General features: G+C 40.5%; 1 long non-coding RNA gene across 1 annotated transcript in view; it reads left to right on the top strand.

Annotated features, from left to right (window-relative positions):
- The window catches only part of LOC116089891, a 29,138-nt gene extending 20,287 nt beyond the window's left edge, over window positions 1-8,851 (top strand). The window contains exon 3 of the long non-coding RNA XR_004118497.1: window positions 4,841-8,851. This is a non-coding gene — a long non-coding RNA (uncharacterized LOC116089891). The remainder of the gene's footprint in view (window positions 1-4,840) is intronic.
- The last annotated feature ends 3,965 nt before the right edge of the window (window positions 8,852-12,816 follow it).

Below are 12,816 nucleotides of genomic sequence, written 5' to 3'. Positions count from 1 at the left end.
GAAATCCGCCTGCCTCTGCCTCCCAAGTGCTGGGATTAAAGGTGTGCGCCACCACCGCCCGGCTGTTTGTTTGTTTTAAAGAAGATGTCATTATGGAGCTTTGGCTGGCCCAGAACTCATACAGACCTACCTGCCACTGCCTCATGTATGCTGGCATTAAAAGGTATACTTGGGGGTAGGGGGCTGGTAAGATGGCTCAGCAGGTAAGAGCACCAACTGCTCTTCCGAAGGTCCTGAGTTCAAATCCCAGCAACTACATCCTGTCTCACAACCACCCGTAGTGAGATCTGATGCCCTCTTCTGGTGTATTTGAAGACAGCTACAGTGTACTTATTTATAATAAATAAATCAAAAAAAAATAAAATAAAAGGGTATATTCGGGGCTGGAGAGATGGCTCAGTGGTTAAGAGGTCCTGAGTTCAATTCCCATCAACCACATGGTGGCTCACAACCATCTGTAATGGGATCCAATGCCCTCTTCTGGTGTGTCTGCAGGACGTATTCACATACATGAGAGAGAGCAAGAGAGGGAGTGGGGAGGAAAGAGGTATTCGCAACCTCACATGTCCTACATGCAATTTATTTCAATCATTTCACACCCCACTCCTCCTAACTTTCACCATTGCCATCCCCATCCGCATCCAACTTCATATCTTCTTTAATGTCTCACTGATTCTAATTTATGTTGCCTATATACTCATGGCCATCCACCAGAATATGAGGCCACATCAACTGTCCATAGCTCTCTCTTAGATGTGGAGGCTGTTGAGCCTTTCTCCTTCCATACTGGAATGTTGACTGGCTTGATCCTGTGAGTTTATAGTGCAGCAGTCCTGTGGTATCCAGAAGACATTGTTTGGCCTGATGCTCCCTAACCTCTGGTTCTTACAATCATTCTGTTCCCTCTTCTTTGATAGTCAAAAAGATTTGTTTTGACTCACAGTTGGAGGATACAATCCATTATGATGGGAAGATCATGGCAGCAAAAGTTTGAGGCAGTTTTCCACATTGTGTTCACAATCAGAAGCAAAGATGAATAAATGTACTGAGCTTACTGTCTCCTTTCAGTTCAGTCTAGGAGCCCACTATATAGAAATGGCACCATCCAGTTTGGGTGAATCTTTTTACCCATTATCCTAATCTAGATAAAATCCCTCACAGACATCCCCAAAGGTTTGATCTTCAGTGTTCTAGATCCTGTCAAGTTGATAGTCAGTATTAACCATCATATGAACCAATGAGTTTTAGGAGCATGGATGGTTGAAAGTCAGTTGCATTGCTAAAATGCCCACCCCAGCATGGATGATAACTCACAAAGGGTACATCCCTGGAGTTCTTTGCCTGCCCTGTATGAAGCTCCTACCAGGACTCTCCACTCCCCATTAATTTCTTACTGCTTTTATAATGCAATTAAGAGTTCTGCTGTTTTAGTGAACTGGAGGTAGAAGGTGTTCCTATAAGATCCACCATGTCCGTGGCCTCACTGGCTCCAGGAAGGTTGGTAGGTTTCCAGTATCAGGAAGGAGACTTTCAGGTCAGATCCAGCTTAGATCATACAGATCCTATGTCCAAAGCATTTTGTGTCTTCAACAATAGGGACTTAAGCCAGGCGGTGGTGGCGTATGCCTTTAATCTCAGCACTTGGGAGGCAGAGTCAGTCGGATTTCTGAGTTCGAGGCCAGCCTGGTCTACAGAGTGAGTTCCAGGACAGCCAGGGCTACACAGAGAAACCCTGTCTCAGGGGAAAAAAAAAAACAATAGGAACTTAATTCAGCCTCTGAGAAGCAACCAAGGGCAATGGCAATAGCCTACATTGTTTGGGGATCTCAGACAACCTTGATCTGTTGGTCCTTATTTTTATGACATTAACAATTTTAAGTACTATAGAATGCTCCTCAATTTGGAGTTGTGTCTTAGTTAGAGTTTTACTGCTGTGAACAGACACCATGATCAAGGTAACTCTTAGACAACATTTAGCTGGGGGCTAGCTTACAGGTTCAGAGGTTCAGTCTATTATCATCAAGGTGGGAACATGGCAGCATCCAGGCAGCCATGTTGCAGGCAGAACTGAGGAGTACTGACTTCCAAGCAGCTAGGATGAGGGCCTTAAAGCCCACACCCACAGTGACACACCTACTCCAACAGGGCCACACCTTCAATAGTGCCACTCCCTAGGCCAAGCATATACAAACCATCACAAGTTGTCTGAAGTTTTTGTTGTAATTAGGCTGAGCTTCTTTTTAGAAAGAATACAACAGAATTTAAATGTTCTACTCATCACACAAAAATCAAGGAGTACAGCTATCTACATGACATTGCTGGTGATATGAACAGATTTTGCTGCTTACGGTAGTATTTGCTGTGTTTCTGCATGGGAAAGTTGCTGGGGTTCCCCCCCTTTTAATATTTTGTTCTTTGGAGGAATCTAATCCACTCTCACAGAGAGGAGCAACTATTAAGCTCCAGCCCCTAAAAGAGGGTGTATCTATGTATATGTTACTTGAAATTCTTCTGTAATGATTTATGTCTTGTCGTTTATTATTCTGTCACCTGTTTGTATCCATGTGAGCTTATGTATATTTGTTTCAATAATTTGAGTTATAAATTGAGTACTCTGTTCTTTGGTTTGATACTCAAATTATTTCACCTTTGCCCACTGACAACTCAGATTGGCTCCTGTGTCCCTTTGGCATGTTCTCATTCTTGTTGGCCATTTACATTTATATGTATTTCTGTATGTCTGTGTGCATATATACCATAGGTGTAGAGGTGTCCATGGAGGCCAGAATAGGATACTGGGTCCCCTAGAACTGAAATCACAGGCTGTTGTGAGCCACCTGATATGAATGCTGGGATCTGGGTTTGAGTCCTTTGTAAAAGCAGTAAGCACTCTTAACTGCTGCACTATCTCTTCAGCCCCTCATATAGAGTTTTTAAGGACTCCCTTGCTGCCTTAGTGAGGGTTTCATTGCTTTGAAGAGACACCAAGACCACAGGAACTCTTATAAAGGAGAGCATTTAATTGGGACTAGCTTACAGTTTTAGAGGTTTAGTCCATTATCACCATGGTGGGAAGCATGGCAGCATGCAGGCAGGCATGGAGGAGCCAAGAGTTCTACAGCTTGATCTGAAGGCAGCCAGGAGGAGACTGGACTCCTCAGTGGACAGAGCCTGAACATAGGAGACCTCAAAGCCAGCCCCCACAGTCCTTTTATCTCAAACTTAAATTTGATAATTGGGGCTGGTCAAACACATGAATCCATAGGGGGTCATACCTATTCAAACAACCACATTTGCTTTCTAGTATTGCAAGATAGTCCATTGTCATAATTTCCCAAGAAAGTCCTTGAAGCAACCATTTCTTCAAAAAGCCTTGGTTTCCTCTAAGATATCTTCTCTCTTTTTTTTTGTAATTTGTTTATTTTATTTATTTATTTATTTATTTTTGTTTTTTAGACAGGGTTTCTCTGGCTGTAGCCCTGGCTGTCCTGGAACTCACTCTGTAGACCAGGCTGGCCTCGAACTCAGAAATCTGCCTGCCTCTACCTCCCAAGTGCTGGGATTAAAGGCATACGCCACCACTGCCCAGCTGATGTCTTCTCTTCTCTCTTTTGTATTTTCTACACTGACAACCTTGTCAACTATAAATTACATTTTCTCCCTCTTTAGTTTTTGTGTCCTTAATATATTTTTCTTGTTTTAATGGGATATCCAGGACATCTAGTATGATTTAGAACAGAAAGGCTACAGTGACATTCCTCAATTGTGTGTTTTCAAGGAAAAACAACCTTAAGTTTTCCTTCTTTAAAGCAGTATTTGTTTCTGCTTTCTACAGGTTTCCGAAAGTTAAGCAAATTCTAGCCTATTTTTTATACTAAGAGTTTTTTATTGTTTTAAACCATAAAAGAGTCCTTTTCTGTTTCTTAGGATAATCGTGTTTTGTCTCTAATAGTCTGATAATGCAGCTCAATTAAATTTATAGACTTTTCTCATGCTAGAGCAATTTTGCAGGGTTTGCTTGTTTGTTTGTACTTTAAGATGTATCCATGGGTGCTGGGAAGATGGCTCAGTGGTTTCGAGTATAGTTGCTCCTCTAGAGGACTCAGGTTCAATTCCTAGCACCCACATGGTGGCTCACAACCACCTGGAACTCCAGTTCCAGGGTATCCAAGTCCTTCTTCTGGCCTCTCTACAGGGAGCAGGCATGCACGTGGTATGTAGACATGCAAAAATACTTGTGAATGTAAAATATAAATAAATAAACAAACAGACAGACAAATAAAATTAAAGATTTATGCATGTTTGTCTGTGGAGTAGTGTGCCATGTATTGGCAACAGAGGCCAAAAGAGGGTGTTGGATACTCTGGATTGGAGTTACAGAGGGTTGATAGCTGTCATGTAGGTACTGGGAATGAAACCCAGGTCCTCTGCAAGAGCAGCAAGTGTTCTTAACAGCTAAGCAATCTCTCCAGCTCCCCTTTTCAACTTTTTTAAATGTGAAATTTGAAATGTGCTTCCATGGCATATAGTTTATGTAACATTTTATATTAGAAATGGGTATGCACAAATTCTAGCCAAGACCTTGTAATAATGTATTTATCAAATTATTAACAGTCACTACCAACAAAAAATTTTTGTTATATAAATAGGTGATAAGATACTTCAAACTGGTTCTTAAAATGTTCAAAGATATTTTAACAGCTGAAATAATGCAGGTTTTTATTTTTGTTTCACTGACAAATATATTGTTGGAATTTCTGTGATAATGTGAGTAGATTTCAAATCCATTATCTCTTTTCTACTAGCTATTTCAAAATAATGATGAAGCTCTTATTTGCAGAACATCCACCATTATTAGAACCATCACCCTGCAGCTAGCTTGGACATCATTAAAAGGGCTCATCAGAAGTATCTGATATTCATGAAGACAGAGTTTCAGGGTTTCTGCCTGGAGCTACACCCTCCAGGAGCCCCTGCTTGGCTTCCCCCGCACCCAGCCCCATCCCATCCAGTTACAACTTGGGCTGTGCATGGTGTTTCTTGGAAACTGGAACACAGACTCCTCCGACTGCTCTCCAGGCCCTTTGTCCTCAGTGAGCAGAAGACCACAGAAGCTGGCTACTGAAGAGGCTGTCCAGATAGCAGAGCACCTCGCTGGCCTGGCTTAGCACCTTTACTACAGAGCAGTGTCTGAGTGCTGACCACCTGCAGGGACTACAGAGAGATTTGTCAGGCCTTTCTAGTGATCCCTCTAGACGAGGCTCCACTAGAAAAAACGTAGTCTTCATAGGGTTTGCACTGCCTTGAGTCCTACCTGAGCACTTGTAGGGCTACAGTCATCAGTAGCTCGTTGCCTAGCTCTAATCTAAGTAGAAAACTGTGTACTATTTTTTCCTCTCCTTCTGGTGAGAAGACTTTAGCTATTGATTGAGTCCCATCAGTAGTTGTAGTACCACTAAGGATTTATTTTTCATCTTGAGTAAATTTTGGATATAGTTTCTTAGGTATTGGACCATTTAGTGTGTGTTTTCAAATTCACTGACATCAAGTTCCCGTTTTGAAAGTCGCTGCTCTTTCCAATCTGTAGCTATGTCTCCCTTTTCGCTGCTAATACTGGTTATTTGCGCCTTCTCCCTTTTCTTCTTGATCAATCTCAGCAGAGGTTTGTCTATTTTATTAGTCTTTACAAAGAACCAACTTCTGGCTCTGCTGCTCCTCTCGATTGTGTCTTTGTTCTCTATTTCTTTAATTTCAGCTCTGATCTTTTTTGACCTCCTTCCGTCTACATTTTTTGGATTCATTCTGTTGCTCTTTTTCTGATTTCTTCAATTGTATGTTAAGCTCATTCATTTTTCAGTCTTGCCTTTTTTTTTTCCTGTTTGCTTAGTGTTGATGTTTGTTTTTCTCACTTATCTATAGCCCAGGCTCACCTCAAACTCACAATGATCTTTTCCCTTACCCTCCCAAGTACGGAGATTACAGGTATGAGACACTGAGCCTAGCTTTCAGCCTTTCTTGTCTTCTAATTTATATATTTGAAAGCTATAAATTTCCGACTACTACTACTTCCCTCAAACATGATCAGATACGGTAGTAATTTCATTGTTCAGTCCCAAGTGCTTCAGTGTATCTATTATTATTACTTCTTTGACTCATGAATTATTACTGAAGTATGATTTTAAGTTCCCAAATGTTTGGGGGAATTTTAAGTTTGTTCTTTTATTGAAATCTATCCTATTATGTTCAGATGATGTGGTCTATGTGGGAACTGAAATTTATTGAGACTTGTTCTATTGCTTGGTACACGATTGATAATTATTAATGTTTCCTATGTGCTCTATAAGAATGTATGTCCTCTGATTTTTGAATATAGAAATCTATGTGTGTCTATTAGCAACTATCTTATTCAAATTATATTTATCTAAACTGATTGCTTTTGTTATGATCTACCAAGAGTTTTTAAAGTTAACTCTGACAGTGGAGTTCTCTGTTTTCTTCTTATAGTTTCCTTTTTTAACATAAATTAAGAATTGTTATATTTCTTGTAAAAGTGTAATATCCTTCTCTATTCCTGATGATAGAGGAATTATGCCAGGTTATCTTGTATTAATGTAACAGCACAAGCTTTTCTTCTTGTTAGGGTTTGAGTGGTATATAATTTTCTATCTTTTTACTTTTAAGAATTTTTTACACCTTTGTGTTTTAATTATATTTCTTGAAAACAGCATATGGCTGGACTTTTTTTTTAAAAAAAATAAAATAAAATAATCTTGGGCTGGGCGTGGTGGCGCATGCCTTTAATCCTAGCACTTGGGAAGCCGAGGCAGGCGGATCTCTGCATTTGAGGCCAGCCTGGTCTACAGAGTGAGTTCCAGGACAGCCAAAGCTATACAGAGAAACCCTGTCTCAGAAAAAAAAAAAAAAGTTTGTCTAATGACCTCTGCCTTTAAAACTTAGCAAGTTTTGTTTACATTCCCTTCAGGGTGTTTGCAGTTGTTTCTACCATTACTTTCTTATTTTGATTTTCTGCTACTTTTTGTATGCTTCCTTTTCTCTCCTTTTTCACCTGCTTTTTTTTTTTTTTTTTTTTTTTTCTATTTTTCTACTCTTTGGTTATCCTTGACATTCTACCATGAACTTACAAAGTTCAAACAATATTTTCAGTGTTTCTTGAAGAGTACAGGAAGCTGGGAAACCTGAATTTAGTCATTCCTCTGCTAAGCACTTGATTTTGTTTTCAAGTATGTAAATTTATTCCTTGTTTTTTGCTTGTTTGTTTTGTGATCTCAGAGTTATATATGATCGGTATTATTTATATAGACAGGTAGTATTTGTTCAGTTGTATATGCATACATTCTTGCATCTCAGACCCCCTTATGGCATTAGTCTCTTTCCTTATGAATATAGTGTTTGTCTACTATTTTAGTTCAGCTCTCCTGCTATTAAACTCCCCAAATCTTTGCTGTGACTTAAAGGCTTTATCTTCATCCTTAGGAGAGTTTGCTCAACCTTTAAAATACGTGTATATGCCTTGTTGCCTTTAAAAAGCACATCACCAGTCTAATTGTGGTTTGCTTTCATTTGGTTAGTGAGTGGGGTGCACAGGGAATACTGTGCTTTTTTCTAACGTGTTTAGACTTTATTTATTTATTCTACTTTTGAAATGTGTTTCATGGCTTAGTAGATACATGATTTTTTTTTATAATTTTTGGAAAGTTCTCAACTATTAGAGTCTTTCTGTTTTTTTTTTCCTCAGAATCCAACTACTCATATTTTGTACCTGCCAATTCTGTTTTTCATAACTCATAACAACTCTTTGATATTTTCTGTTTCCTTATACTTCATCTGGAGACATTTCATCAAGTATATGTTTTAGTTTGTTCTCTTCTCCAGCCATGTTTAGTCTGCCTTCTGCTTTTTCCATTGAGTTTTTTATTTTGTGTTTTTCTTTGTAAAAGGTTCATTTACTTTCTAGTCTTTCTGTTCCCTAATTAAGTCACTCGTTGCTTACTCAAATTGTGATTACATCTACTACTTCTTTAAGTATAATTTTTGTTAAATCAGAATTCTCTTTTTTTGTGTATGGCACTGTAAATATTGTTCACATCTGAACTACACAGCACACTGACTATATCATCTCTACTGTGCACCTTTTTGTTTTCCTAAAATCCAGTGTTCTAGGAGTTGGTTTTTTTTTTTTCCTAGTGTTGTAGCACTTGCTACTAATTCTCAGTAATTCTATAAGAGTTAAAAATTCTTCTTAGAAATTATTTGTGGAATCCAAATCAGATCATGCCCCTAGCCTGCTCAAAATTCTCCCATGATCCCCAGTTCCCTCAGTACACAAGCCAGAATCATCTCCATGGCCTAGATGTTCCTACACAGGCTAGATCCTTCACTTCCTTTATCTCGTTGCTATCAGCCTCACTCTTCTCTAGCTATCCTGGCCTCTTTCCTATTCCTCAAGCATGCTAGGGACCTTCCACCTACAGGACCTCTGTATTTCCTGTTTTCACTACCTGGGACATCCTTCCCAAATAATTTGATGACTTAACTAAGTCTTTCTATTATGTTTTCCCTAGAGAAGTATTTCCTAACCAACATATATAAAATAGCCCTGTTCATCTCCATGTTGTGTCATACCCTCTTTTCTGTTATGTCTTCTACAAAGCACTGATCACTATTTGATATATCTTTATTTATTGTGGTTAGTGTTTGTCTCTACCAAATAACCTGTAAGCTCCTCAAAACAGAGATTTCTGTGTTGTTTACTGCTGTAACTCCAGTGTCAAGAACAGTGTGTAATAATATTCAGTGAACATTCAATAAAATATTTGTGGAATAAAGTGAATGAATGTGTGACTTCATTTTTTAATATGAAAAACACAGACAGAAATACTCAGAGAATTAGGGTCAGCATAAAGGCCTTTGTTGGCATGCTAGGAAGCATAAATGCCATTATTCACAAGGCTACTGGGTAGAAAGACACGTTGAGGACAACCCGTAGGTTTTCTGGAGTAGCAAGTTCACAATTGGTAGTATCATGCAAAGCCCTGTGTTCTTTGTGGCTGAATCTACACTATCTGCTCCTGAAAACAGGGTAGCTTCCTTTTAACCAGCTCCCAAACTTACGTTGTCATGCACTCCTGTTACTTTGTAATGAACAAAGCACTGCCTCTCTTGCCTTGTGAGGAACTGTTTCTTGATTCTCAGTTCAAGCAGATCATTCCGTTAGACTCTATCTGTGGTCCTTGAGAGGAGAGGAGAGTGTACAATGATGTCTATAGCCAGTACCATTCTATATGTAAACACCACAGAAGGCAGTTTTCTGATTGAAAGGATGCCCCTCCCCTATTGTCAAGGTAGCAACAGGCTTTTAACATTTTAATCCCCACTTTTCTACTGACCCACTTGGGTACTAGGCTGACTCCAGTGTTTCTGCGTGTGCATGGCTCTGGATACTAATACTGTTGACTAACAGCTACCAACCTGTATCTCCCGATCCAACCCCCTCACATACACACGCACACATACTTTTGTCATCACTAATTTTATCAAAATGCTAATATACACAGCCATGTGGCATATCATTATAGACTATGCTTTCCGAGCCAATATCAGTTCAGTAACTATTAACACACTGAGTTGAATCATCTAATTAGATAAATAGTTGTATAAAGTTTGACTGACCACCTGCTACATTTTAGGCATCCTGCTCTGCACTGACAATACCAAGATGAATAAGATGTAATTAAGATATAACACCCTACTTTCAGGATCAATAGTATGGTAACAATGATGGGCACAGTAAAGCAAGAATCCCTACAGAATTCTTTTTTTGTTGTTGTTGTTTTTGGTTTTTTGTTTTCTTGGTTTTTTTCGAGACAGGGTTTCTCTGAGTATCCCTGGCTGTCCTGGAGCTCACTCTGAAGGCCAGGCTGGCCTCGAACTCAGAAATCCGCCTGCCTCTGCCTCCCAAGTGCTGGGATTAAAGGCGTGAGCCACCACCGCCTGGCTATACAGAATTCTTAGCTCTGCTTAGGAGACCAAGGAGGTTCTTTGGAAGAAATGGGATATGTAAATGATGAAATCCTATTCTCGTTGATAAATTTTAGTTGATAGTTCCTGTTCTAGTTGATAAGTAAGAGGGAAAGGGGAGTAATTCAGGCAAAGGGCACATTATGTGCAATGATACATAGCTAGAAAACAGCACGCTAGGCCAACTAGCCTCGCTGCACTAACCCTTCACCATTCTTCTATGAGAGCATGCTATCATGCTTTGATACATTCAAAAATTCAGATATGAGGAGTTGTGGTTTCCTCTGACATTCTAATCTGGTAGTTATTAAAAAGTTATTGACAGCTGGGCGGTGGTGGTTGCACACCTTTAATCCCAGCACTTGGGAGGCAGAGGCAGGCGGATTTCTGAGTTCGAGGCCAGCCTGGTCTGCAGAGTGAGTTCCAGGACAGCCAGGGCTACACAGAAAAACCCTGTCTCGAAAAACCAAACAAAACAAAACAAAAAAAAAGTTATTGACAAGTTTGCCTGACTTGACTGACTGACCACAAGGTTGTCTATATCAGCCTCTACTATCTTTCAATTCCTGGCACCTAAAGGTGGCTCACAACTGTTTGTAACTCCAATTCCAGGGGATCTGGCACTATCACACAGAAATACATGCAGGTAAAACACCAGTGCACATAAAAGTAAATAAATCATTAAACTTTTAAAGTCAAACTTTAAACAAACAAACAAGAAACTCAAGGGGCTATGGACCCTAATAGTTGAGGCCAAGATGGAAAAGCCAAGTCTATTCCTTGAAAATTTTTCCACTCCTTGGCTAGTGTTCGAAGTCAGGAAAGATTCCCCTCCACATGTGGCCCTAGAAGAGACTGTAACCTCCAAAATTGTCACAGTCCCAGGGTGGGTCTAAAGGACACCTGTCACAAAGCTCCAAGGTCTTAAAAATAGTAGGGTGCCTAGTTGGAGAATGCATCTGAGAAAGAACACCTGAGGTATTGTATATTCTCACATTTTGGACCAGTTGTATGGATAATCTGTAAATGCTATGCGATTTTATGTAAAGGACTTGAGCATCCATCCTTTTACTATCCACAGGTGGTCATGGTATCAACCCATCAAAGGTACCAAGGGATGACTATATTCCCTTGGCCTAGTTATCCACTTCCCTGGAGCATTCATTCTTTAGTATTTTTTTTTTGTATTATTTTTATTTGTGATGCACGCATGCACACACACAAATATATAAGAGTACATGTGGAGGTCAGAGGACAACTTTCAGGAATTAGTTCTCTCCTATGTGCATTGAGCACAGGTCATCAGACTTGTGTGGCAAGAGCTTTTACCTGCTAAGCCATCTCACCAGCCCTATTATTTATTTATCATTTGCTTTGTCCTTCTGGGGAGCAAACTGAGAAGCCTATATATGCTAGGCAAGCAAGCACTCTCACACTGAGCCACCTTTCCAGCCTTTAGCATTCTATTCTCAAGAAGAGGCAGACCAACCTGATCTCTGTTAATCTAGAATTCCCAATACATTCTATAGTCTTGACCATATGTGGCTGCAGTTCTCGCCCACTGCTCCCTCCAGTTCTGCAGCTGCATGGAACAGGCATAGATAGGCCCCACAGTACTCACAGGTAGCAATCTCTTAAGGATGAAAGCTGGTCATGGGAAGATTATAAACAGAAAACCAAAGCAGCCTGTTCCTCACCAACCACACAGTTACCAGAAAACCAGCTTGTGTTCAACACAGCAATCCTGCTGGTGCCCCCAGCTCGGCTCAGCCATGGGTGAATTTTCCTGGACTCACTCAGCACCTTATGTTCTGAGTTTTCCTAAAAGTAGCTTGTGTACATTTTTAGGGAAAGATTTGTTGTCTGTCCTTGCCTGGAATTCTTCATCCCTTCCATAACCAACTAGGTGTGTGCATGTTATCTATGTTTTCAAAATGAAACAAAATATTATTTAGCAATACACCCATTTGGTAAATAAACTTTCATGAAAAACTCCTGCTCTTTGGAGGGGAATTGCAACACTATAGGAAGAACAACATTGGCTGGCCAGACCACCCAGTGCTCCCAGGGACTAGACCACCCATCAAGGTGGCCTTGTCTGACATCAATGGGAAGGGAGGCCCTTGGTCCTGTGGAGGCTTGTTGCCCCAGCTTAGAGGGATGCTAGAGCAACAAGGCAGCCGGAGTTGGTGAGTGGAGGAGCACCCTCTTAGAGACAAAGGGGAGGGAGGAGACCGTATATGTGAGAGGTGTTGTGGAGGAGCAACTGGGAAGTGGGATATCATTTGAGATGTAAACAAATGGAATGATTAGGTTAGAATACCAAAAGTTACAGAGACAAAGTATGAAGCAGAGACCTAAGGAAGGACAATCCAGAGACTGCCCCACCTGGGAATCCTTCCTATATTCAATCATCAAATCCAGACACTATTGTGGATGCCAGCAAGTGCTGGCTGACAGGAGCCTGATATAGCTGTCTCCTGAGAGGCTCTGACAGTACCTGACTAATACAGAAGTAGAGGCTCACAGCCATCCATTGGACTGAGTACAGGGTCCTCAATGAAGGAGCTAGAGAAAGGACCCAAGGAGCTGAAGGGGTTTGCAGCCCCTTAGGACGAACAACAATATGAATTAACTAGAACCCTCAGAGCTCCCAGGGCCTAAACCACCAACCAAAGAGTACAGACGGAGAGACCCATGACTCTAGTTCCATATGTAGCAGAGGATGGCCTTGTCAGTCATCAATGGGAGGAGAGGCCCTTGGTCCTGTGAAGGTTC

This window comes from Mastomys coucha, chromosome X (assembly GCF_008632895.1).
Source record: "Mastomys coucha isolate ucsf_1 chromosome X, UCSF_Mcou_1, whole genome shotgun sequence".
NCBI classification, from domain to species: domain Eukaryota; kingdom Metazoa; phylum Chordata; class Mammalia; order Rodentia; family Muridae; genus Mastomys; species Mastomys coucha.
Note: the sequence above shows the minus strand (reverse complement) of the source record. Positions and strands in the feature narration are given on the sequence as shown.